Source organism: Phacochoerus africanus, chromosome X (genome assembly GCF_016906955.1).
Source record: "Phacochoerus africanus isolate WHEZ1 chromosome X, ROS_Pafr_v1, whole genome shotgun sequence".
Taxonomy (NCBI): Eukaryota; Metazoa; Chordata; class Mammalia; order Artiodactyla; family Suidae; genus Phacochoerus; species Phacochoerus africanus.
The window spans coordinates 36,686,889-36,711,285 of NC_062560.1; the positions used below are offsets into that span (position 1 = coordinate 36,686,889).

The 24,397-nt window shown below is 40.7% G+C and overlaps 1 pseudogene; it reads right to left on the reverse strand.

The window, feature by feature from the left end:
* Positions 1-20,720: 20,720 nt before the first annotated feature.
* Positions 20,721-21,632, reverse strand: LOC125118009 (ferritin light chain-like; annotated as a pseudogene).
* Between the last annotated feature and the right edge of the window lie 2,765 nt (positions 21,633-24,397).

Sequence of the window (24,397 nt, forward strand, 5' to 3'; positions counted from 1 at the left end):
AAAAGTTGACCATATTTACTCCAGAAATGCAAGATTAGTTTAATATTAGAAAAATCCATCAAGGTACTTCACCACATTGACAATCTAAAGGTAAAAAACCATATGAACATAGGAAATCGGTCTGATAATAAATCTGTCTGATAATAAAATTGGTCTGATAATAAAATCAATACATACTCATGAGCATAACAGTCAGCAAACTAGAAACAAAAGGGACCTTCTCTAACTCCTCTTGTTATCATGTCTTCTCCGATAAAAGACATCTATCAATATTGACAGCAATTATTGCACTTAAAGGTGACAAAATGAAAGGGTTACTGTTAAGATCAGAAAAAAAAAGACAAATGAGCACTTCTATTCAGTTGTACTGGGCATCCTAGCCAATGTAATAAAACGGAAAAAATTAATGTATGAGAACTGAAAAAAGGAAAAGGTGTCATTATTGTAGCAGATGACGTGATTATTAGTTAGAAAATCTGACAGAACTTATAATTTACAAGAGTTAAAGTTTTAGCAGGTTTCCTGAATTTTAAAAATAAGTATAAAAGTCTACTGCATTTGTACAGTCAGCAATCTGCTAGAAAATGTATCTCCTCTACTTCTTGAGTTTTATTAGTAATTTTTTGCTTATTGCCATATTTTATAACATTTGCAGTCTACTGTATTACTTTAGTGGTAGGCATATATTTAAGAGAAATCAATCCCTATTGCAAATTCATTTGTCATGGAGTCTCCATCTTTTGTTTGAGAAAACAACTCTAATTTTAGGTTCAACAAGAATATTTTAAAGGAATATATTTTCTGAATTCTTATAATACCTGAAAATATTTATATGTTGGCTTTATACCTAAACAACATTTTAGATGGTTATAATGGTCTTAGGATTCCTTTTTTCCCTTAGCAGTTTATAGGCATTGTTGTTTTTACTATCTTTTAGGGTTGAACATTACTGGGCAGAAGAAGTCAGAAGTCAGTCATGTTTTTTCCCTTACAGGTGGCTTTATATTTATTTTTTGCTGCTCACAGGACTCTTTGTTTCTGAAGCCTAGGAAATTTACTGGGATATGTTTTGTTCTTACTCATTTTATCAGTCGGGGTCCAGTCATTAAAACAGACATCATACTAGGTATTTCAATAGAGGGGATTTAATATAGGGAACTTTGTACAGGTGTAAGAGGGTTCAAAGAACAAAAGAACACAAGGAGAATGCAGAGGAAATATCTGTGGGAAATAATTATCACTTCTAAGACTGGGAAAATAAAGGGAGATGATAAGAACCTAGAAGCTTGGAGAAGGGGACTCTAGTTCCTAAGGAAGGGGTGCTGCCTGGATGTTGTTATTTCAGGAGCTTGAAGAGAACCTGCAGAATTGAACCTCAGACCTCTAAAGAGTCTGCACTTTTGGCTGTTACTGTTATTATCTCAAAGGGGTAAGATCAGTCAGTTATGCAAATACCAAAAGAAGCTGGAGGCAGGAACCAATAAAGTATCTTTGCTTGCTCTATGCTGATGAGGAGTATCATACAAAGAGAAGGATGCATGTTTCCTCCTGCCTTCTAATATTGGTAGAGCCTAACAAGAGAACAGCTGGAAAATGAAAACTGTCATTTGCAGTCACAGCCCCAGCATCACCGAGTGGAACAGAAAAGAAGGGTGTACTTGGAGCTGAGAGATTAATAACTGGCATGCTTGTTCAGTATCAAGTTTTCCTGGGATACATCATACCATTCCGATCTGTATATTCAAAGCCTTTTTAATTTCAGCAATGTTCTCTTGATTTATATCTGTGAACTTTTTTATGTTGCATTGTTTAGTCTTTAGGTTTTTCTGTTATGGGCTACAGATTGGTGAAAATAAATTATGTCATGCACATATGATATGGCTAAATTAATACCAAGTTTATTGACCATGGCACATATAAATTAGCAGCAGGAAAGTGACTACACGGTGCAGCATGGCTCTGCATGGCTTTCAGAGGTCACTATCACCCACCATTACTAACCTCTTAACAGGAGAACACAGCTGCCCCTATCACTGTCTGCATAACATAGAGTCTTGCTTAATTTCATGTGTATAATTCACCATGATGCTCTGGGAAAATGATAATAATGTCACAGAGATAGCTTTACTTTCTTCATTCCCAGGCTTACTTTAGAACCCCAAATCCTGTCTTCTAGTGTCTGAGAAAAGAAGTGCAAACAACAGCAACAAAAATATATTGAAGATAAAAATAATATAGTGACTGGTTTTAAGATTCCTGCGTTTCTGTTTCTCTTTAGAGCCTAATAAACTTGTCCCCAAATCCTTACCCTTAGAGTTATGTTGACTGACTGGGCACATGAAGTTCAATTGAAGTATATTTTATATGTGTGCTGGTGGAACTTTTAGTTAATACAGAAACCGAAAATTAGATGTGGAAATGGCATTTCGTTCCAGGGTAATTGCTCTCCTCCATAATGATGAGTGTGGTGGGTGGATTTGTGAGCTTTCACTGCTAGTCACGCATCCGCTATTCCTCACCCTGATAGAGTCATCTTTTGCAAATGACTCTCTCAAATGGCAAATTTCATCTGAAATTAGACACTTTACTAGAGACACTATTTGAGTTACAATTTAAAAGACTCAAAGTTTAAAGGGAATGGGATGGGGGGGGGGTGCGATAACCACATCAACCACCGGAAGCTGTAATGAGTGAGTTATTTACCTGAGCAGTGCTGGCAAGGGCAGGAAGAATACATGTATTCTCTTGACTTCAGTCTCTTCTGGTGACATTTTAGATCTGGCCCCATCAATCAATATTTTAATTATCCCTGTTCTATTGTCCCTTCCCTTTGCTTACATTTTTAGGTTTATCCTGTATTAAAAGTAATTATACCTTACCTCCCACAGGCTGCCAAACTCACTGCAGTCAAACTTCTTGAAAAAATTCTCATAACTTGCTCGTTACTTATTCCTTCGAAGTGTGGATTCCACTTTTGCCGCCCCACTGAAACCACCCACTAATGTCACAGATGAACTGCTAATTGTCAATCCCATTGTTGTCTCCTTCTCCCTATTCCTCTCCATCGCTCTCTCTGTTTTTCATTCTGTTCTCTTTGAGCCTCTCCCTTTTCCTGATTTTTTTTTGGGGGGGGGGGGGGCTGTGTCCTTGGCATGTGGAAATTCCTGGGCCAGGGATCAAACTCGTATCACAGCAGTGACAACACCTTATCCTTAACCATTAGGCTACCAGAGAACTTTCCCTTTTCCTGACTTTTATGACACTGAAGTCTCTTCATTCTACTTCTGGATGCTCCTTTTCTGTATCTTCTGCACTGATTTTCTTCCTCCTCTTGCTCCTAAATGCTTTCCAAGACTGCAATTGGTTGTTATTTTTTTCCTCACTTTTGAACCTTGATGAATTCATCAATGCCCATGCTTTCATCTGCCAAACCTATATCTCTTAATTCAGTTACTTCTTCAAGCTCTACTGCTATGATTGCAACTTCCTGATGGACATCACTGCCTGCATCATCTGACAACATATCAAACTCAACAGGCCCAACGATACTCATTATGTTCACCCACAAATTATCTCTTTTCCCAAAGGCTGGAAGCCTGTTCTTTGCTCCTCACTTTATCCACTCAACTGCCAAATCTGTAAGTTCTCTGTCTTTGCAATATCTGCATCTATCGCCTATATTCTATTCTTACTACTCTACTCCCAGCGCTCACAATCACCCATGTTGCTTTTGGGGGTTTTTTTGTTTTTTTTATTTTTATTTTTTCATTATAGCTGGTGTACAGTGTTCTGTCAATTTTCTACTGTACAGCGTGTTGACCCAGTTACACATACATGTATAGATTCATCACAAGGGATTAGACACAGTTCCTAGTGCTATCTATACAGCAGGATCTCATTGCCCATCCATTCCAAAGGCAACAGTCTGCATCTATTAACCCCAGATTCCCAGACCATCCACTCCCTCCCCCTCCCCCTTGGCCACCACAAGTCTGTTCTCCAAGTCCATGATTTTCTTTTCTGTGGAAAGGCTCATTTGTACCGTATATTAGATTCCAGATATAAGTGACATCACATTGTATTACTCTTTCTCTTTCTGACTTACTTCACTCAGTATGTAATAGGCTTCTAATTTCTCTTCCTCTACCCTTCCTTTCTTGTTCCAATCCTTCATATTCAGCAAAGTCAAATTAATTTCCTAAAGTAGAGCAATGATAGCATACTTGTTCAAAAACCTGTCAGAGCTCCTCAGTTCCTTCTCAGTTAAGTATAAATTTATCATCTCCACATTCAAGCTTCTTGTGATCTATCCCCAACCCAACTATGCTTGCTGTTCCTCCCTCTACTCCTACCATATCCTACAAGAAAACTGAATTAATTGTTCCCTAAATCTGACCCCATATTCTCTATCTCCATACCTTTGTTCATACCACTTCCTTCATCTCAGCTTGTTAAAATTTTGACCAATATTTGATATTATTTTGGATGCCTTCCCTTCTATCTTTTCTTGTAAAAATATGATTGAAACTTCTGCCAAGACCCCATCTGAAACTCAAATTACAGCAATTAATACATTTTACATCTAATTATAGTTTTCTGTGAACATGTTTTAGCTCCCGACTCAGACTGGAACCTCTTTTTTTTCTTTTCTTTTCTTTTTTTTTTCAGGGCCACACTCATGGCATAGGGAGGTTCCCAGGCTAGAGCTACAGCTGCCGGCCTACACCACAGCTCACAGCAATTCCGGATCCTTAACCCACTGAGCAAGGCCAGGGATCGAACCCACGTCCTCATGGATACCAGTTGGGTTCATTACCACTGAACCAGGAGAGGAACTCCCTGGAACCTCCATTTTTGCACTTGATCTTAGCCAAAAGGCCGAGAAGTGATTCTCCATTTTTGAATTGAGATATGCACTGGATATTATCAGTGCTCAACCCAAATCACTTTTTGCCATTTTACTATTATGGACCCTCCCTCCACCAATGTTGGTGTTCTTTGAATTGCCATGCCCGCACTTACAGCGGCTCTTCTTCAGTGAGCTGACCTCAGGCTGCTGGAGCTGCTCTGCCCAGATTATTCTAAGCAATAATCTGGGAGTGCTGGGAGTTTCCATCCCCCGATTCTACCTTAAGTAGGTGGCTGTTGACCAGTGGATAGGGAGCAAAGGAGTAGGAAAGCACAGCTGCCTGACCTCAAGATGATACAATTTAAGAGGGCTAACTCACACTGAGAACTCCTCTGCCACATCAGGCTGAAGTTAACCCCTGCAGGCTTTTTGCTGAGATATTACCCTGGCTTGACTTCCTCTTCTCCCCTCTCCCTAACCCATCTGCCTGTCTCTCAGGGTGCTGCTAGGAAAACCTGGCTAAGACAAGAAACATTTCTGAATACCTACCACATGCCAGGCACCATGCTCCATGTACATACAAGTAATTTCATTTATATTTAACCCTCACAATGAACGTGCGGGTGCATGTGTCTTTTTTAAGGAAAGTTTTGTCCGGATATATGCCCAAGAGTGGGATTGCGGGGTCATATGGAAGTTCTATGTATAGATTCCTAAGGTACCTCCATGCCGATCTCCACAGTGGTCGTACCAGCATGCATTCCCACCAACAGTGCAGGAGGGTTCCCTTTTCTCCACAGCCCCTCCAGCATTTGTTATTTGTGGACTTATTCATGATGGCCATTCTGACTGGTGTGAGGTGGTATCTCATGGTAGTTTTGATTTGTATTTCTCTAATAATCAGGGATGTTGAACCTTTTTTCATGTGTTGTTGGCCATCTGTATATCTTCCTTGGAGAAATGTCTATTCAGGTCTTTTGCCCATTTTTCTGTTGCGTTGTTGGCTTTTTTGGTGTTGAGTTGTATAAGTTGCTTGTATATTTTACAGATTAAGCCCTTGTCCGTTGCATCATTTGAAACTATTTTCTCCCATTCTGTAAGTTGTCTTTTTGTTTTCGTTTTGGTTTCCTTTGCCCTGCAAAAGCTTGTCCATTTGATTAGGTCCCATGGGTTTATTTTTGCTCTTATTTCTGTTGCCTTGAGAGAATGAGCTGAGAACTCATGAGGTTGATGTCAGGGAATGTTTTGCCTATGTTCTCTTCCAGGAGTTTGATGGTGTCTTGTCTTACATTTAAGTCTTTCAGCCATTTGGAGTTTATTTTTGTGCATGGTGTGAGGGTGTGTTCTAGTTTCATTGCTTTGCATGCAACTGTCCAGGTTTCCCAGCAATGCTTGCTGAACAGACTGTCTTTTTCCCATTTTATGCTCTTGCCTCCTTTGTCGAAGATTAATTGACCATAGGTGTCAGGTTTTATTCTGGGTTCTCTATTCTGTTCCATTGGTCTGTCTGTCTGTTTTGGTACCAGTACCATACTCTCTTGGGCGTATATCCGGACAAAACTTTCCTTAAAAAAGACACATGCACCCGCATGTTCATTGCAGCCCTATTCACAGTAGCCAAGACATGGAAACAACCCAAATGTCCATTGACAGACGATTGGATTAAGAAGATGTGGCATATATACACAATGGAATATACGACTCAGCCGTAAAAAAGAACAACATAATGCCATTTGCAGCAACATGGATGGAACTAGAGACTCTCATATTGAGTGAAATAACTAAGAAAGAGAAAGACAAATACCATATGATATCACTTATAACTGGAAGCTAATATACAGCACAAATGAACGTTTCCACAGAAAAGAAAATCATAGACTTGGAGAATAGACTTGTGGCTGCCTGGGGGGAGAGGGAGGAAGTGGGAGGAATCAGGAGCTTGGGGTTAACAGATGCCAACTATTGCTCTTGGAATGGATTTACAATGAAATCCTGCGGTGTAGTATCGAGAACTATGTCTAGATACTTACATCGCAACACAACAATGGGACGAAAAAGTATGTATACATGTATGTGTAACTTTTTCCCCATGCTGTACAGTGGAAAAAAAATTAACCCTCACAACCACCCGGAGAGCTAAATGTTATTATTATTCTGAATTAACAGGTGGAGAAACTGAATTTTAGAAAGATTAACTTCTTCAAGGCTATATAGCTACTAGGTGGCAATACCAGGAATCCAAACAAGGCTTCAGAGGCAGATCAGTAAACCACTTTGCTATGCTGCTTCCAAAACTGCTGAATGGAACGCAGACATCTAAGAGGGACCCCCAAGATCACTGTCTCTTGGTATTCACACCCATATGCAATCATCTCTCCTTGAATGTGAACTGGACCTAGTGATTTGCCTCTAACAAACAATATGGTGATGAGATGACACTTCCATGATAGTTATACAAGGTTGTAAATTCCCTCTTGTTAGAAAACCCTCTTGCTGGCTTTGATGAAGCAAGCTGCCATGTTGGTGAGGCCCAGGTGGCTAAGAATTTTGAGTGGCCTCCAGTCAACAACAAGCAAACAATCGAGGCCCTCAATCCAAACACTTGCAAGAAACTGAATCCTGCCAACAATCATGTAAGTGAGCTTGGAAGTGAGTTTTTCCCCAGTGAGACTACAGCCATGGTCCACATCCTGACTGCAGCCTAGGAGAGCTCCTGAGTTAAGCCTTACTCATGCAAACTGGGAGAGAATAAACATGGGGTATTTTTAAAAACCCCAAGCCCAATCCAAACCAAACCAAAATAGCAATGAAAAACAACTGCTGCCTGGAAAGCAGAGAAGGAGTCAGGCTTGTTATTCCGTGTAACACTTGCATCTTCTGGCTCAATGACTTACCAATAAAAATTCTGACCAATAATCTACCACTTCTGGTGATTTAAGAGCCCGATAAACTAGGATGGTCGCAATAAATCACTATAAAAGCATTAATTTTCGGAGTTACCGTGGTGGCACAGTGGTTAACGAATCCGACTAGGAACCATGAGGCTGCGGGTTCGGTCCCTGCCCTTGCTCAGTGGGTTAAAGATCCGGCGTTGCCGTGAGCTGTGGTGTAGGTTGCAGGCACGGCTCGGATCCCGAGTTGCTGTGGCTCTGGCATAGGCTGGTGGCTACGGCTCCGATTAGACCCCTAGCCTGGGAACCTCCATATGCCGTGAGAGCGGCCCAAGAAATGGCAAAAAGACAAAAAAAAAAAAAAGCATTAATTTTCCAGTGTGATTGGTTCTTGGTACTCTTAGAATCAAGTAAACAGCAAATGTATTAGGAGTGAGGATTGGGTAATTTTTTTTTTTTTTTTGGCCATATCCCCAGCACATGAAAATTCCTGGGCCAGGGATCAAACCTGTGCAAAATCCAGAGCAGTAACACCACCAGATCCTTAACCCTCTGAGCCACAAGGGGACTCCTTAATGCATCCCAAACAAGCTTTTGGTTTTGTGCTTGTGTCAATTGATTAATCAATCAATAAGGGACAATGCAAATTAGGTACCAGCTGGCTTATTGCACAATGACAACTAGTTATGTTCAGTGCCTCCCAGTCAACATCGTGTTTTCCAATGTGTGCCTCTCCTGCCCCTGCATCTCCACCCACATATAGCACAGTTGTCATTGTAAGTAGACATCAGCCAAGCATGCTTTCTCCAGCCCTCTATTCCTCTTGTTGCCATGGGATGACAGATTAAAACTCAGAGAGGACAGAAGTAAAACTGAAAAACATGCAGCCCTTCAACTCCCACAGCAAGAAAAGGTAATAATGGAATGAATGACATTGAGCCACAGTCAGCCACTCTGACAGTCGGAGCAGAAAAAGTCCAGAAGATAAAAGCAATTGCATAATGAACCACAGGGGAAAACGCACACCTTTTCCATCCTTTTCAAACAGCAGTTGGCAACAACTGTCCTGATTTGTCAGAGACTGTTCTCGTTTTAGCACCGAAAGTCCTGTGTCCAGGGTAACAGCTTAGTCCCTGGCTGACCAGAATGGTTGATCACCCTAGCAACACCCATTAATTTCCAAAGAGCTCTGCTCTCATTGATGTTTGCTTTTTAATTGGAAGGGTCAATAAAAAGCTCTTTCTTAAACTTTTCTTTTTGAAAGCTATAAATAGCCTATTGGCAGAGCTTATTTTTTTAAGGTAGTACCATACATTCTATTTCTTCCACTAAAAGGTGAAAAAGACATTGGAAAGATTTTGCTAATATACTTAAGCTTGAAAGGTGGGTGATGAAACAGGGAAGCAAGCTTGAAAGACAGAAGCTGTCAAAAATATGGACTAAAAAGTACATTTAAAAATTCAGCAGTATATTACTGATTGATGGAATCATTTGGCTGACTACAAAGGTACAAGTTAATTATGTTAGTAGTCACTTTTTGCCCCTGGGGATCTGGGCCTTACAATTTGCAAATTTCACAGCTAGAAGATAATTTGGCGATAATCTAACCCAATCTCCTACTGTTTAGATAGCATTCAAGGAAGCCTAAGCTTGTGTTTTGCTGCCTGTTACAGACCATAGTTTTGGGGAGAGCTTAGTAGTTGTTATATGATAAAAGGGTTCCTTGATCACATATGCTTAGGAAATAGGCAAAGGTAGGCAATATCAAAAAGGGTTTTTTATTTGTTTATTTTTTGGCCATGCCCGCGGTATGTGGAAGTTCCCAGACCAGGGATCAAACTTGCGCCACAGTTGTAACCAGACCCACGGCAGGGACGATGCTGGATGCCCAAACTGCTGAGCTACAAGGGGACTCCCTTCTTTTTTTTTTCTTTCTTTTTTTTTTTTTTTTTGTCTTTTTGTTGTTGTTGTTGTTGTTGCTATTTCTTGGGCCGCTCCCGCGGCACATGGAGGTTCCCAGGCTAGGGGTTGAATCGGAGCTGTAGTCGCCGGCCTACGCCAGAGCCACAGCAACGCAGGATCCGAGCCGCGTCTGCAACCTACACCACAGCTCACAGCAACGCCGGATCGTTAACCCACTGAGCAAGGCCAGGGACCGAACCCACAACCTCATGGTTCTTAGTCGGATTCGTTAACCACTGCGCCATGACGGGAACTCCTCTTTTTTTTTTTTTTTTACAAGTTCCTTGGCTATAGGAATTTTTAGGCATTTTATATGTTCTCAGTGGCTCTCACTCAAATATGTATATCAGAGTCATCTGGGGAATTTTTAGAAATTATAGATGAATGGGTCCCACCAGATCTAGGGAATAAGAGGAAAAATCTCTCTCTCTAGATAGTTCTGATATTCATCTGGTTAAGAATCACTGGCTAATGTGCACTGTGAATTTATAAGAGGAAGAAAATATATGAAATATGTTCCAACCTTACTTGATCATATGCTTTCTTTTCCCTCTCTCCCTCCCTCCTTCCTTGTTTACTCCTCCTTCCTTCTTTTCCTTTTCTTCCCCTCTCCTTCCTTTCCTTTCCTTTTGGTTTTGGGAAATAGTGATTTATATTTTGAGGGTTTGTTTGTGTGGCCAACCATTATAAGGGGGAAATAGAAAATTACAATGGTATCTGTAAATAGAATTTGATTTATTTAAAAACAGACTTCTTTACAATTTAACTATTTGATATGAAAAATTTAAAACATATAAGAAAGTAAGAAGAGTAGTATGGTGAACCTCCTTATATCAATGCATGGCCACCTTTTTCATCTATACTTTCAATCACTTCTCTTCTCTGCGCAACACTGGAGTTTTCTGAAGTAAAACCCAAATAATCATACTTTACTCATAAATATTTCAAAATGTATCTCTAAAAGAAGAATTCTTTTTAATATAATTCCAATACCATTATCATATCCAAAAATTAATAGTAATTCTTCAATACAATTAAATATTCAGTTAGTATTCAAACTAAGAAATTAACTTAAGGTGAATTGATATCTTAGTGATAATATATTTTTCTAACAGAATATATGTCTTTTTATTTGTTCATGTGTACTTTTGTGTATTTCAGAAGTGTGTTATAGTTTTTTTTTTCATATAGGTTTTGGACTTTTTAAAAATAAACTTCCAACTAGATATTATATTTATTTATTTTGGTTTATTATTCGCTGTTTTAAATAGGGTCTTCCATTATATTTTCTAACTTATTATTGCTTGTATATATAAAATTCGTTAATTTTAATCATCATTATGAAGCTTATCATTTACATGCAACAACATGCACAAATTTTTAAGTGTATAGTTCAGTGAGTTTTAATAAAAGTATATACCCACTTAACCATCATTTTCATTATCGATTTTTATATGCCTATGTTGATTTTATAACCTGCTAATTTACTAAATTCTCTTTTTTTTTTTGTCTTTTTGTCCTTTTTAGGGCCGCTCCCGTGGCATATGGAGGTTCCCAGGCTAGGGGGCTAATCAGAGCTGCAGCCACCGGCCTACGCCAGAGCCACAGCAACACGGGATCCGAGCCACGTCTGCAACCTACACCACAGCTCATGGCAACACCGGATCGTTAACCCACTGAGCAAGGGCAGGCACCGAACCCGCAACCTCATGGTTCCTAGTCGGATTCGTTAACCACTGCGCCACGATGGGAACTCCCAAATTCTCTTTTTAATACATACATTCAAAAGTCTTACTAGCTTTTGGCCAGTCCCTAGAAAAGGGATCACATTCCAATTTCTTGTTTAGGTTTTACTTCTCACTCTATCCCACCATGCCAAAAAGATTTTCCATCAGTCCTGTTATAGGAATAGATTCAATGTCAAAGTCTGATTAGCTCCTAGAGATTTAAATTGTTGTTACAGGCATAAAGAAACATGATCCTCTTTGCAACAGGTGTCATGCTAAATACAAGTTTACTGATGCAAGCAGCTAATAAGAATTGGAATGTGAGCTGACTCAAGAATAGACATCCTGCTTATTAATATTTGCTTCAGAGAAATAGGCTCAAATGTTCTTCTTGAGTCTTAGTGGGTCCATAACCTGGATGTTCAGACGAATAAATTTGTTGCTGATCCCAGTCCTGAGGTTGTCATTACTCAGAGAATTCCAAATGACCACTGTCTGGAAAAATGTGTTTACCAAGCCCCAGCTGTTATACTTATGAATATTTAGGAAGCTACAGTGACTGGCAATGGTCTCAGTGACCCCCAAATGTGACGATTTTATTTGAAAGTTGAAAGGCAGCCAAATCACTCGCCTAGCAGACACCAGAATAAAAGCAGCTTTGCATGGGAGTGGGAGATTTACAGGCTGAATCTCCCCTGGGACCATCAACACCGTGGATGGACTGTTACCTACCGAGGGGCCAAGTAATGAGCAATATGTGGAGCAAGGCTGTAGGGGCAGAAGGGTGAGGCACACTGCTTGGAGGATAAAAGGAGAACAGAATGGGTTCTTCTGGAAGTTCCTAGGGCCAATAGAGACTGTAACGCATAATTTATTACTTCATCTTTGCCTTAGTTTGGAGTTCTGAAAAAGCAGACCCTCAGCAAGGATTTGAGTGCGAGAAGTTTATTGGGAGAGGAGGTATGATCTCCAGAAGCATGGTGAAGGAAGGAAGGAAAACCGATAAAATGTTTGTCAAGGAAAGGGTTACTGCTGGAGGGAACCTGGGGCTCAATCTCACCGGGCACTTTCTGAGACATTGTGGAAAACATGTCTCAGAATTGTCCTACCGAGAGCTGAGGACACTGAGATATTTACGCACTAGTTTCCATCCCTCATCTGTTCAAGGAAACTATCAGGAAAGAGGCAAAAGTTAACACTTGGCACTTCTGAACTCTCCCACCTGCAGACCAAGCACACTCCCCTGGCCAGAGAATGCCCTCCGGCAAAGAGTTGTATGGGAACTATTCACAAGCAATTTCCAGGGTAGACAAAGAGGACGGGGGTCCTATAATTCTATATTGCTTGTGTCACTCTCTGGTTGTTGTTTTGTCTTTTTGCTATTTCTTTGGGCCGCTCCCGTGGCATATGGAGGTTCCCAGGCTAGGGGTCGAATCAGAGCTGTAGCCGCCGGCCTACGCCAGAGCCACAGCAACGCGGGATCCGAGCCGCGTCTGCAACCTACACCACAGCTCACGGCAACGCTGGATCGTTAACCCACTGAGCAAGGCCAGGGACCGAACCCGCACCCTCATGGTTCCTAGTCGGATTCGTTAACCACTGCGCCACGACGGGAACTCCTGGTTGTTTTTTTATATGTGAGCTTCATTTCACCAACAGGAGTATAAACTCTCTGAATGCATGGGCCACAGCTTATAGTATCTACTGCTTCTTCCACAAATTGTGGGCTCTTTGCTACTGTGAGATTAAATCCATTAAAACCCACCATGATTCGGGCCTTGCCCAGGCTTCATCTCCATGCTTCTCTTTGCCATCCACTTGCTCATTCCAAGCACTCCAGTCATTCAATTGATGCCAAGTGCCTCCTCTCTGTCTAGAATATCTCTTCTTCCCTTGTTCAGATGGTCAACACTGAACATCTTTTAAGATCAGCTAAGTGACTTTTCTTTCGTAAAAGTGTCCCATGTTCCACCCAAGTAGAGTAATCCTGCCCTTTTTTGAAAACCACTACCTGGCTCTTACTTCTACTATACAATGTATACACCATACTGAAGTTTACGTTTTTCTCTGTTAGTCTGGCCTCCCAGAGTGTGAGCTCATTAGGGAAGTAAACTGTGTCTTAATTATTGCTTTACTGCTGCACTTAACTTGGTGCTTTGTATAGAGTAAATGCTTAAGAAATATTTTTTGAATGAATAAATGAACATGACCTGTTCATTTATATTTCCTGATTATATGAAACAGGAGGCTGAACATACCTGTTTGGGCACGTCTAATAAAACTAGCAAATATTTATAGATTGAATGGAGAATATTTCCCAGAATAGCACATCATTGCCCTTCAGGCAAAGACAACTAAGAACACAACCAGAGGTAAGCAAGTTGGAATTTTACTTATTGCAGACAAATAACTCACATCATGAGGGACTGTGGGGTGTCTCAGTAAGAGTATGTAGAAAGAAACTATTACAGGATTTGGATTTTGGATAGATGATTTGGGAGAGGGTCCAAGGAAGCAGAGGTTTGCTCTACATTAGATGCTGTTAGAAAGTGGGGACAATTCCATGACTGGGTATTTTGTGAGAGGCAAAGATTTTGATTTTGTTTGTGTTTAGACAAAATTATGAAGCAACCTTGTTTTGTCTCACTTTTATTATAGTCTTAGAGTAACGTTATCTGAGTTTGGCATTCTGTGAGATTGTGTATGTCCAACAGAACAAAAATGGCCTGGCTGTGAATGTTTGACAGCTTGTAATAAACATCAGATAAGTTTTAAACATCAGCTTGTAATAAACATCAGATAAGTTTTAAACATCAGGGAATGCATTTTGGGGGATGATGAGCAAAGAGGAAGGCACAAAAGAAAGGTTATAGTATATATACATGCTAAGAGTGTTCACAAGTGGAATGAGAGCTGAAACAAAGGAAATAAAAGTGAATATCCTGTTCTATGACCTTTTCAGATTGACAGGAGTTTTAAATTATGAAGCTCTGCAGAGTATTAACGGCATATAATGGCCGAAAGAATTTTTTTCACCAGAAAAGCAAGTACATAGATTCTTCTTTGAAGATATAAAACCATAAGGCCTGGAAAATTAAAATACTTAATCTAGCAGCAATACCACTGGTGTAGTGATATAATAATAAGATTTCCTTTTGCTTGCCTTCCCCGGTCTAGCTATTCTTCTTTAAAAAAAATTGTTGACATCCTTTTTGGGGATGAGGGTTAGATAAGAAATCTGAAAGTATATAATTTATGTTCAGGAAGAAAAAAAGAATTTGGAATTTTCTGATAATTAAACCGGTCATGAAGCCCTATGATTAGAAATCTAAGTCCATGGGGCCATTTTGAAAACCCCTGCAGTATCCATTCAATAAATTATTTTTGAGCACTTAGTATAAGTTAGGAACTATGCTAGATGCAGTAGTTATAAGTCTAAATTATCTGTGATTGACTTTGGGGGAAAACTTTTTATTTACATATAAATTCAAACTTACAGGAAAGCTGCAACAGTAGTTTACCAATATTTTTTTCCAAAGCATTTTCAAAGAAGTTAGAGAAATTGTGCCCAGCTATATCCTTAAATACTCTGGTGTATGTTTTCTAAAAGCAAGGACATTCTCCTACCCAACTACCACACGATTATCCAAATCAGGAAATCCAATGTTGATACAATACCATTATCCAATCCACAATCCCTATCAAAATTTTATAAATTGTCTCAATGTCCTTTGTAGATTTTTTGCCCCTGCACAGGTCCAACCCAAGGTCACATATTTAGTGGTCATAATTTTCAGCCTTCTTTAACCTGGGACAATTCCTCAATTCCTTAGTCTTTCTCTGCTTTTCTTTCTTTTTTATTGAAGTATAGTAGATCTAAAATGTTGTGTTAGTTTCAAAGTGATTCAGATATATATATAGATAGATAGATAGATATAGATATATAGATATATAACAAGATATTGGAGTTCCCGTCGTGGCTCAGTGATTAACGAATCTGACTAGGAACCATGAGGTTGAGGGTTCGATCCCTGGCCTTGCTCAGTGGGTTAAGGATCCGGCGTTGTCATGAGCTGTGGTGTATGTAGGTTGCAGACGCAGCTCGGATCCCGCGTTGCTGTGGTTGTGGTGTAGGCCGGCGGCTACAGCTCTGATTAGACCCCTAGCCTGGGAACCTCCATATATGGAGGGAAGCAGCCCTAGAAAGAGGCAAAAAGACAACCCCCCCAAACCAAAAAAAAAAACCCCTGAGATATTGAGTATAGTCCCCTGTGCTATACAGTAGGCCCTTGTTGCTCATCTTTTTTTTTTTTTTTTTGTCTTTTTGCCATTTCTTGGGCCACTCCCGCGGCATATGGAGGTTCCCAGGCTAGGGGTCTAATCAGAGAGCTGTAGCCACCGGCCTACGCCAGAGCCACAGCAATGCGGGATCTGAGCCGAGTCTGAGACCTACACCACAGCTCACAGCAACGCCAGATCGTTAACCCACTGAGCAAGGGCAGGGACGGAACCCGCAACCTCATGGTTCCTAGTCGGATTCGCTAACCACTGTGCCACGACGGGAACTCCTGTTTATCTTTTTTACACAGAATAGTGCATCTGTTAATCCCAAACTCCTAATTTCTTGACCGTCACACTTTTGAGAATTACAGGCTAGATATTTTGTAGAATGCCATTCAATTTGGATAGGTTTGATGTTTTTTATTATTAGATTCAGGGTATGAATTTTTAGCAGGCATATGTACTTGATTTAAAATCCCCAAATAGCTGCCTCTACCCAGGTTTCCCACACTTTGAGCCTGATACCTTGTGCAGCTGAAGACCCTTTGAGGTCTTCCTGGTGAAATCGAGACTTTTCTCTGCTTCTTCTCATGATCCCTAATTTAGCCGTCAGAACTGCTGAAATCCTGGGGAGCATGTCTGCTTCTTGGGGAATTTATACTCAGCTGAAACCTTATATTAATCCGCAACCATTTCCTAATGTGTGCCCCCTCCCACACCCATGGATTAGTGCCTGCTTCATTATTATTGTGCAGAATAAATTATTCATCAAGGTGGATACACGGTTTATAGAGATAAATAACATGACATGAATGTAGTAACATGTCGTCCTTTTCTAAATAAGTAGCATTTTGAACCTACTTCTCTAAGAGTGTACACCTTTCTGGAGAGAAAGAGCCACACAGCACTCCAAAAGTAAGAGCTTTCAACAGGCCCTCCAGTAAAGAAGTTCAAGGCCTCAGTGATGCCTGGAGTCTTGACTATGCCTATTCAGCCCCTGCTCCCTCATGCTGACAGATTCAAGGCTACCATGAAGTGTAAGGAGGATGTGTGGGTGGAAAGAGTGGGCAGAGAAGACTCCCAAGAATTGGAAACTATGTGAAGAGTAGCAGCCAGCAGCTAATTAGTTTCGGCTCTGAAGTGACCTCTTTGTGTGGCTTGTCCTTCCTGAGAGAGGGGTTAATACAGTGTCATGTCTGCTTTTAGTGGTGTGGTAATTAAAACAATTAATTCCAGGTCCTAAATAAGGTGGCTCCATTTATTTACCTAAAGAGAGAGTTGTCCTCTCTCATTTTCTTTTTCCCCCTCCTACATACTGAATGTCACATCCAAGAAATGAGCAAATTCCTACACTTCACTTCTACACATAGGGCCTATTTAGAGGGAGGAATGACCATTAAGGAAGATTCTAGAATCTAAAGTTGCCCATTTTCCTAAAACCGGAAGCAAGTTTACTTTGAGATGTTATTATCATAGCTCTTTACTAAGCTCTGCTGGAATATAAAAATCAGTTGATAAAAATAGCTAACAATTATTGTGGATTTAGGATGTGCTGGGCCAAGACTTAGGGATCCTTACCTGGTTCATCCCATTCAATCCTCCCTAAAATCTATGAGTTGGATAGTACTGTCTTACTATGATCGTGCCCAGTTCTCCTGAGGAGGAAGCTGGGACCAAGAAAGGTGAGGAGACCAGACCAAGATGATTCAGAGGCAGCATCTGAACACAGGCAGTCTGGCCCAAAGCCCACTGCTCAACCACTACGCTTTCTGTCTTTCAGACTCCAACTTGCCTACGGTCTAGTGGGTACCATAAGACAACTAGGAGAAGAAGAAGGATCCATGTCAAATGACTGGTTTGGGTTGGTCAGGGAAGATTTCACAGAAGAAGGCAGATTGGAACTAGGCTGAAAGTAGACTGAGTTGGAGTTGGTGGAGTATGAAAAGGCTTTCCAGGTAAAGGAAACTGGCTGAAAACTGCTGGTACTGGGTGGCAAACTGAGCGCTTCGGCTATGGCAGAGAGCTCCTGGCAGTCATTCGAGGGATTCTGAGGCATCACGCATCTGTAAGAAAGGAAACTATTTCTTTCTTTCTTTCTTTCTTTCTTTTTTTTTTTTTTTGTCTTTTTGCCTTTTCTAGGGCTGCTCCTGCGGCATATGGAGGTTCCCAGGCTAGGGGTCGAATCGGAGCTGTAGTGGCTGGCCTACACTAAAGCCACAGCAATGCAGGATCCAAGCCATGTCTGCGACCTACACCATAGCTCACAGCAATGCCAGATCCTTAAACCAATGATCAAGGCCAGGGATCGAACCTGCAACCTCATGGTTCCTAGTCGGATTTGTTAACCGCTGAGCCATGACAGGAACTCCAAGAATAGAAATTTCTACTCTAGTCCCTAACAGGGAGTTATTGGAGTGAATGTGGAGAACTTTAAAATCCTGATTTTTTTTTTGGTGCATGTGAGCCATAGTACAGGGTCACCAGAATAATAAGACAATGGGGCCTGCCATGTCCTCCTCGCTTCCCTTGGGACACCACGCACTCTCCTAGGTTCCAATCTCCATGGGGTTAGCAGAAAAGGCTGAACCTGCCTCTGGCCAGTCCGGCCTGGTTTCTGCTCTGTTTCAGCTTCTCTTCTTGGAACCGGGTGGTTGAATTTAATTCAGGATGTGGCAATAGGAAGCCCTAACACATTCTCCAATTTGGTTTTACCACCAATAAAGCTATCTTGATTTCCATCTGGTTTCTTGTGTCTGTTCTAATTGATTTGAACTTGGATGACCAAAAAGATGAGCGATTGGTACTCCCCAAACTTCCAACAATAGGAAAGTACTAGAAAATTCCATTTAAAAAGTAGATTAGACATGGTAGACCAAGGAGAGCCTTAAAGGCCGATTTAAGAAATTTAGTCATAGCCTACAGGAATCAGTTATTATAATTCTCTGTACAAATGCACTAATGCACACCCACTCACACATAGTGCTTAGCCATAGAGAAAATCACTGCGGGACCTGTTTCCAAATTCATCTCTAGAAATTTGTCATCAAATCCCCATTTTCCACAAATACATTTGCCAAGAGATTTGTTATTTTTAAAAGCTAAACTAATATTTTATCCATATGTCTTTCAATCATTTATTGTCCTCCCAGCCAGTTACTGTTTTTTAAAATTATTTGATTGCCAAAGAATATTTCAGCCTATTTTGGAGACTTTAATAAAGCTTTCTCCTACAACTTCAATCTTGACATTAAAAGACACTAATAAGCAATGGTTTGACAAATATCATGTCATTATTTGGAAACAAATGCTTCTATCCTTCTTTCCAAATAATCTACCAAATTATAGTCTTTCAAATGGTCTCATAATTATTAGGTGATTTTTTTCTCCTTCAGATTTACGTGTTTATATTTGAGTGCTAATTTGAAAGTAATTTTGATTTTAAGTATATATTTTAAGCACAGTGGTCCAAGTTTTAATCTGAAGCTGAAAATTATTAACTACTTCCTTATACCTCTTACTGCCAACCACCAGCAAATGGGCAAAATTCTTCCCTCTGGGAGTAACTTTTCCAGTATATTCTTTTTATCAAAAGACTTTTCACAAAAACAGGAAGATACGGTTTTCTCCTTAACTGAGAAAACAGTTGTCCCAATCTTTGTAAAATATTCTTCCTATGCCTCTGACCCTTGTAAGATAAAAGAAATGATAGTATGCCTTTGGTCGTCCTGCTCTGGGAAGGAAAGTTGCTGTAGGAAAAAAAAATGATTTTTTTTCCACTTCTGTCCCTTGAGAACAAGTTATAACTCCAGCTTTTCGAAGTGCAAGAAAAAATAATACACAATTGTTAGATTGCTATTTGTCGGACACAAATGTATGGACTTAGTAGAAAACAACTCACCAGAAAAATGAAACACATTTTTAAAAGAATGCTACATTTTACTGCTTCTCTTCTCCTGGCTTCTGGAATGTAACCTCTATCTGACCCACCTCCATTCTAATCATTTTGGCTCTCTTAGTGCTTCCTGAAAGTTCTCTTCTCTTTGCTCTAAAATGAACCACAGAGCCATTTTAAAAGTCTGCATTTTTAAAGTTTATTTGTTTATACACAACTTTATTCCAGAAAGGGTTTAAGATGGTTTAAAAGAATACATAAAATACACCGAGGAATGAGTAACAGAAGAACCAGGAATGAAGTGTGTATAAAATGCCTATACAATTCTAGCTTCTACAATTCTACTTATCCACTTTGAGTGGATCACAAATTTGGCTTTAAGCTTTTTAGCAGGCCGCCAGAAAAGGAAACTTAGTCATATCATTTACAGTGTCTATAAACCAAAACCAAACCAATTACCCAAGCAAAGCACTGGTACTACTAATATTAAGACCAGAAAGACATTTCTCTTGAGAGGCTTCATGAAGGGGTCAGTGTATAATGTAACAGTGTTCTCAGGAGCAACCTAATGGGAGACACAAAGATGAATTTCCCAGGGCTCCTTCTTCAATACAGGCAGATGGCATCACACCAACTTGAAAATCGGGAAAAACAATTTCAGCATGAGTTTGGGGGTTGAGGAGGGGGTGGCGCATAATATCATACTGTAAAGGTACTCAGCTCTCTGGGCAGCAAAACCAAAGATACATGTTAGGACAATCGAGTTGAATCCAGTGCCCAGAATGACTCCAGAGAAGTCATGAAACCCCTACAACTGTATGCAGCATTTTTGAGATAGGTGTGTTTATTCTTCTGACAGAGAAAACATTGTTTATCAGATATTCAATGTACCCAGGTGAAACACAGAAATTAGGGACCATTTCTTTAGAAAATCTAGAGAATTAAACAGACTACAAATCATTCATGCTGTTCAGATACTTCTCCCCACACACACTGCCTAGCTTTTTTTTTTTTTCTCCCCTCTGCAAAAAGAACCTTTCTTGTTTCCGTTTGACGCCAGGGCTTGGGTGAAGGTTTCAGGGTGGTTAAAAAGTTGCCTCCTGGCTGGAGGACAAGGCTCAGGCAGAGATCTTGATGCGGGGGACAGCAGAAGGGTCCCTCCGATGGCGCAGGGCTCCGGGCTCCGGGGGCTCCTTGTCGTGCTTGCAGGAGAGCTTTTCGAAGAGATATCACCCAGCCCGGCCTGGGGCTCCTTTGGCCGGCGCAGGTTGCTCAGGTAGTCACCCATCTTCTTGGTGAGCTTCATCTCCTCCTCCAGGAAGCGGTTCTCCAGGAACCCACAGAGCTGGGTGTCAGCGTTTGCAGAAGCCAGGGCATGCAGATCCAAGAGGGCCTGGTTCAGGCTCTTCTCCAGGGCGGTGGCGGTCTCCATGGCATCCATGCTGGTGCTCCACTCGTCCGGGAACAGTTTCTGCCCTTCCTGGATCAGGACGCGGCCGCCCCGCGGCTTCTGCATCTTCATGAAAAGCTGGACGCTTCTCCCCCAGCGCTTCTCCTCAGCCACTTCCCGAAAGAAGCGGCCCACGCCCTCCAGAGCCACTTTCTCGCCTTCAAAGGAGAAGCTCAGAGCGAGGTAAGTGGATGAGGCCCGCAGGTGCAGGTAGATCGGGCGGTGGACGGCGGCCTGCATCTAGGCAGAAGAATTCTGCTGGATGCGGATGCTTAGGGTTAGTCAGCAGTGAGGATGGCTTCTCCGCAAAGTGTGCTATGAGGCGGGTCCAGGAAGCAGGGGATAAGCCTAGAAGATGCTGTCGGAAGTTGCGAGTAAAGGGGCGGGGCTAGAGGGTGGTGGGAGACTCGGGGAGGAGGAGACAGCCAGAGGTGGGAGCCCCCAGTTTGTTCCGTCCAAATGCTCGTGAAGAAAGAAACTGGGGAACTGCCAGGTGTATTGTCTCTCAGTTTAGCTTTTCGTAAGAGGTTTAATTCTTTCCTTCCTAATTATTGGATGGGAGTCTATTATTTTGCCCATTTCTTGCCATAATTCCATGATAAGATTAGTGTCCAAAGTAAAAATCAGAAGTATTGATGGTGAACCCCCTCCAATCTTCATTTGTGACTTAAAACCCCCTTGTTTCTTTTCTTTTCCTTCCTTTCTTTCTTTCTTTCTTTCTTTCTTTCTTTCTTTCTTTCTTTCTTTCTTTCTTTCTTTCTTTCTTTCTCTTTCTTTCTCTTTCTTTCTTTTTCTTTGTCTTTTGCCTTTTCTAGGGCCACTGCCGCGGCATCTGGAGGTTCCCAGGCTAGAGGTCTAATCGGAGTGTAGCCTCTGGCCTACACCACAGCCCCAGCAATGCAGGATCCGAGCCGCGTCTGCGACCTACACCACAGCTCACGGCAACGCCGGATCCTTCACCCACTGAGCAAGGCCAGGGATTGAACCTGCAACCTCATGGTTCCCAGTCGGATTCGTTCTCACTGCACCAGGACGGGAACTCCAAAACCCCCTTGTTTCTAATTTCAGAGACCATATAACTTGATTTTCCCTTGCTCCTAATCCCTCATCCAGAGGGTGACTTTATTAGTTCCGGTTTGCCCACAGTAGCCTTGTTGCCCTGGCGTAATTATGAATAGTAACCCTTAAATTAATTAATTTTAAAAATAGCACCCCCTTTCATACTCAAAATGGTCCTTGTTAGGAATATACATTACATGGTGACCTTACTGACTGAGGACAAAATCCACACTATGGAGTGTGAAATGGTAGAACCGGCAAGACAATAAACATGGACATAATTCCTTTCCATTTTATTAATCAGACCAGTAAGAATCCCATCATAAATTTTCTATTATTCAGCCTTCATTTTTTTCATTTGTTGATGCATTTATTCCTTCAGTTAAAAGTTCTGCTAAACACTGTTTATAGGTCAGGTGTTTTGTTAGGTACTGGTGGCTTCCTGTGATTATGTAGATATTCCACCATTAACTGAAGCCTGTCATGTGAATAGGCACTAAAGACGAAAATGTAGATTTATAAATCCTACCAAAATTGAAAAAAAACAAAAAAACAAAAAAACCCATGCAGGGTGAGTTAGCCTTTCTTAGCAGTAAGATGAGGGCAGAACTACATGTTCTCATAAGAGCTTTTCCAGCTATGAGATTCCATGCTTAGCATTTTATTTTCCTAAATACCACTTGCCTAGGGCTGTTTCACAATTAGAACCCTTTCATGCATTTTCTATCAAACAGAAAGGAATATTCTATTCAGGATAAACAATATTTGAACCCCAGAGAGGAGAATTTTGTTCTAAATTTTGGATCTAGTTCTAAATGAAATAAAAATCCATTTGTTTGCAGCTTTCAAATTGTACTTTGTGTTGTTGAAAATTGACATCTTAAATTTTCAAAAGGAGATCTGAAGTCTCCTTTCACTGCTTAAGCTAAAATATGAACATATATGCTGCATGTAAATACAGGATATATTGTCCATTTTTTTCATGAATGTTATCGTCCCAGAGTGTTCCTATATTGCATTTGAGGTTTGCAAAAACTGTTAATATTCAGGACTAGCACATTTTTCAATCCTGGAGGGAATTAACTGGGTAAAACAGGAGTAGTTCTGCAGTCTTTCTGGCCTTGGTTCTAGGGCCAAAAAGAGGCTGGGGTAGAGAGGAGGCGGGGGAAACAAAAATTCAAATCCAAGAACAATCCTAGCACATACCTAAATAGGGGATGAATTACACTCGACGCAGTACCTTCCAAATGACTGCAAAGAAAATGATCATTTTCTACCTTGTGCATAAACCATTAATCATCATATTGACCTCGTAACAAGAAAATGCTAAGCTTAGAGAAAACTTCACCATTTAACAGGCTTTCTATATTGTAGCATGTCAGGCTCATTTAATATATTTCAATTTTCTATACATTTACTTATTCTTGGAAAAGACAAATGCCTATATAAACCTTCTCAGATGAGATGGTTTTCTGCCTTGTGCAAATATTGATAAATCTTACTTTACAGAGGAGCCAGCACGAGAACTGTACTCTGATGGGTGGCTATGCACATAGTTGTTGGAATCGGACTCAGGTGGGCTCAAATCCAAGCTTTGCCACTTGTTACAAGTGTAACCTCTTTGGGCTTCTGCTTTCTTGCCTGTAAAATGGCAATGTTAATAACTCACAAGCATGCCGCAAGGATTCAATGACATAATGCATGAGAAAACACTGCCAAACAACTAGAAAGCCCTCAAAAAATCGTGCTGTGTCGTCAATCAGTTTTGCAATAAAACTATAGAGACCCTGTCAACCCCCTTAAGTATCAGAAGCATATCCCATTACGTTTTTGATCCATGTTTCCTCAATGCAGACCTGTTTTGCTCTTCTGTGGCAATGTCCTTTCAAGTATAAAAGCACAGAGGCACAGCTTTGGGTGCCCAAGATCTAATTCATTTTTAAAATTTTTTTAAATTTATTTTTATTAGGGTACAGTTGATTTACAGTGTTAAGTCAATTTCTACTGTACAGCATAGTGACCCAGTCATTCATTCTTATACACACACACACACCCCTTCTTTTTCTATTATCTTCCATTATAATCCATCCCAAGAGACTCGATATAGTTCCCTGTGCTATACAGTACGACCTCATTGATTATCCAGTCTAAATGCAATAGTTTGCATCTATCAACCGAAACTCTCCATCCATCCCTCTTCTCACCCCCTCCCCATTGGCAACCACAAGTCTGTTCATCAGTTCTCTATGTCCAGGAGTCTATTTCTGTTGTGTAGATAGGTTCATT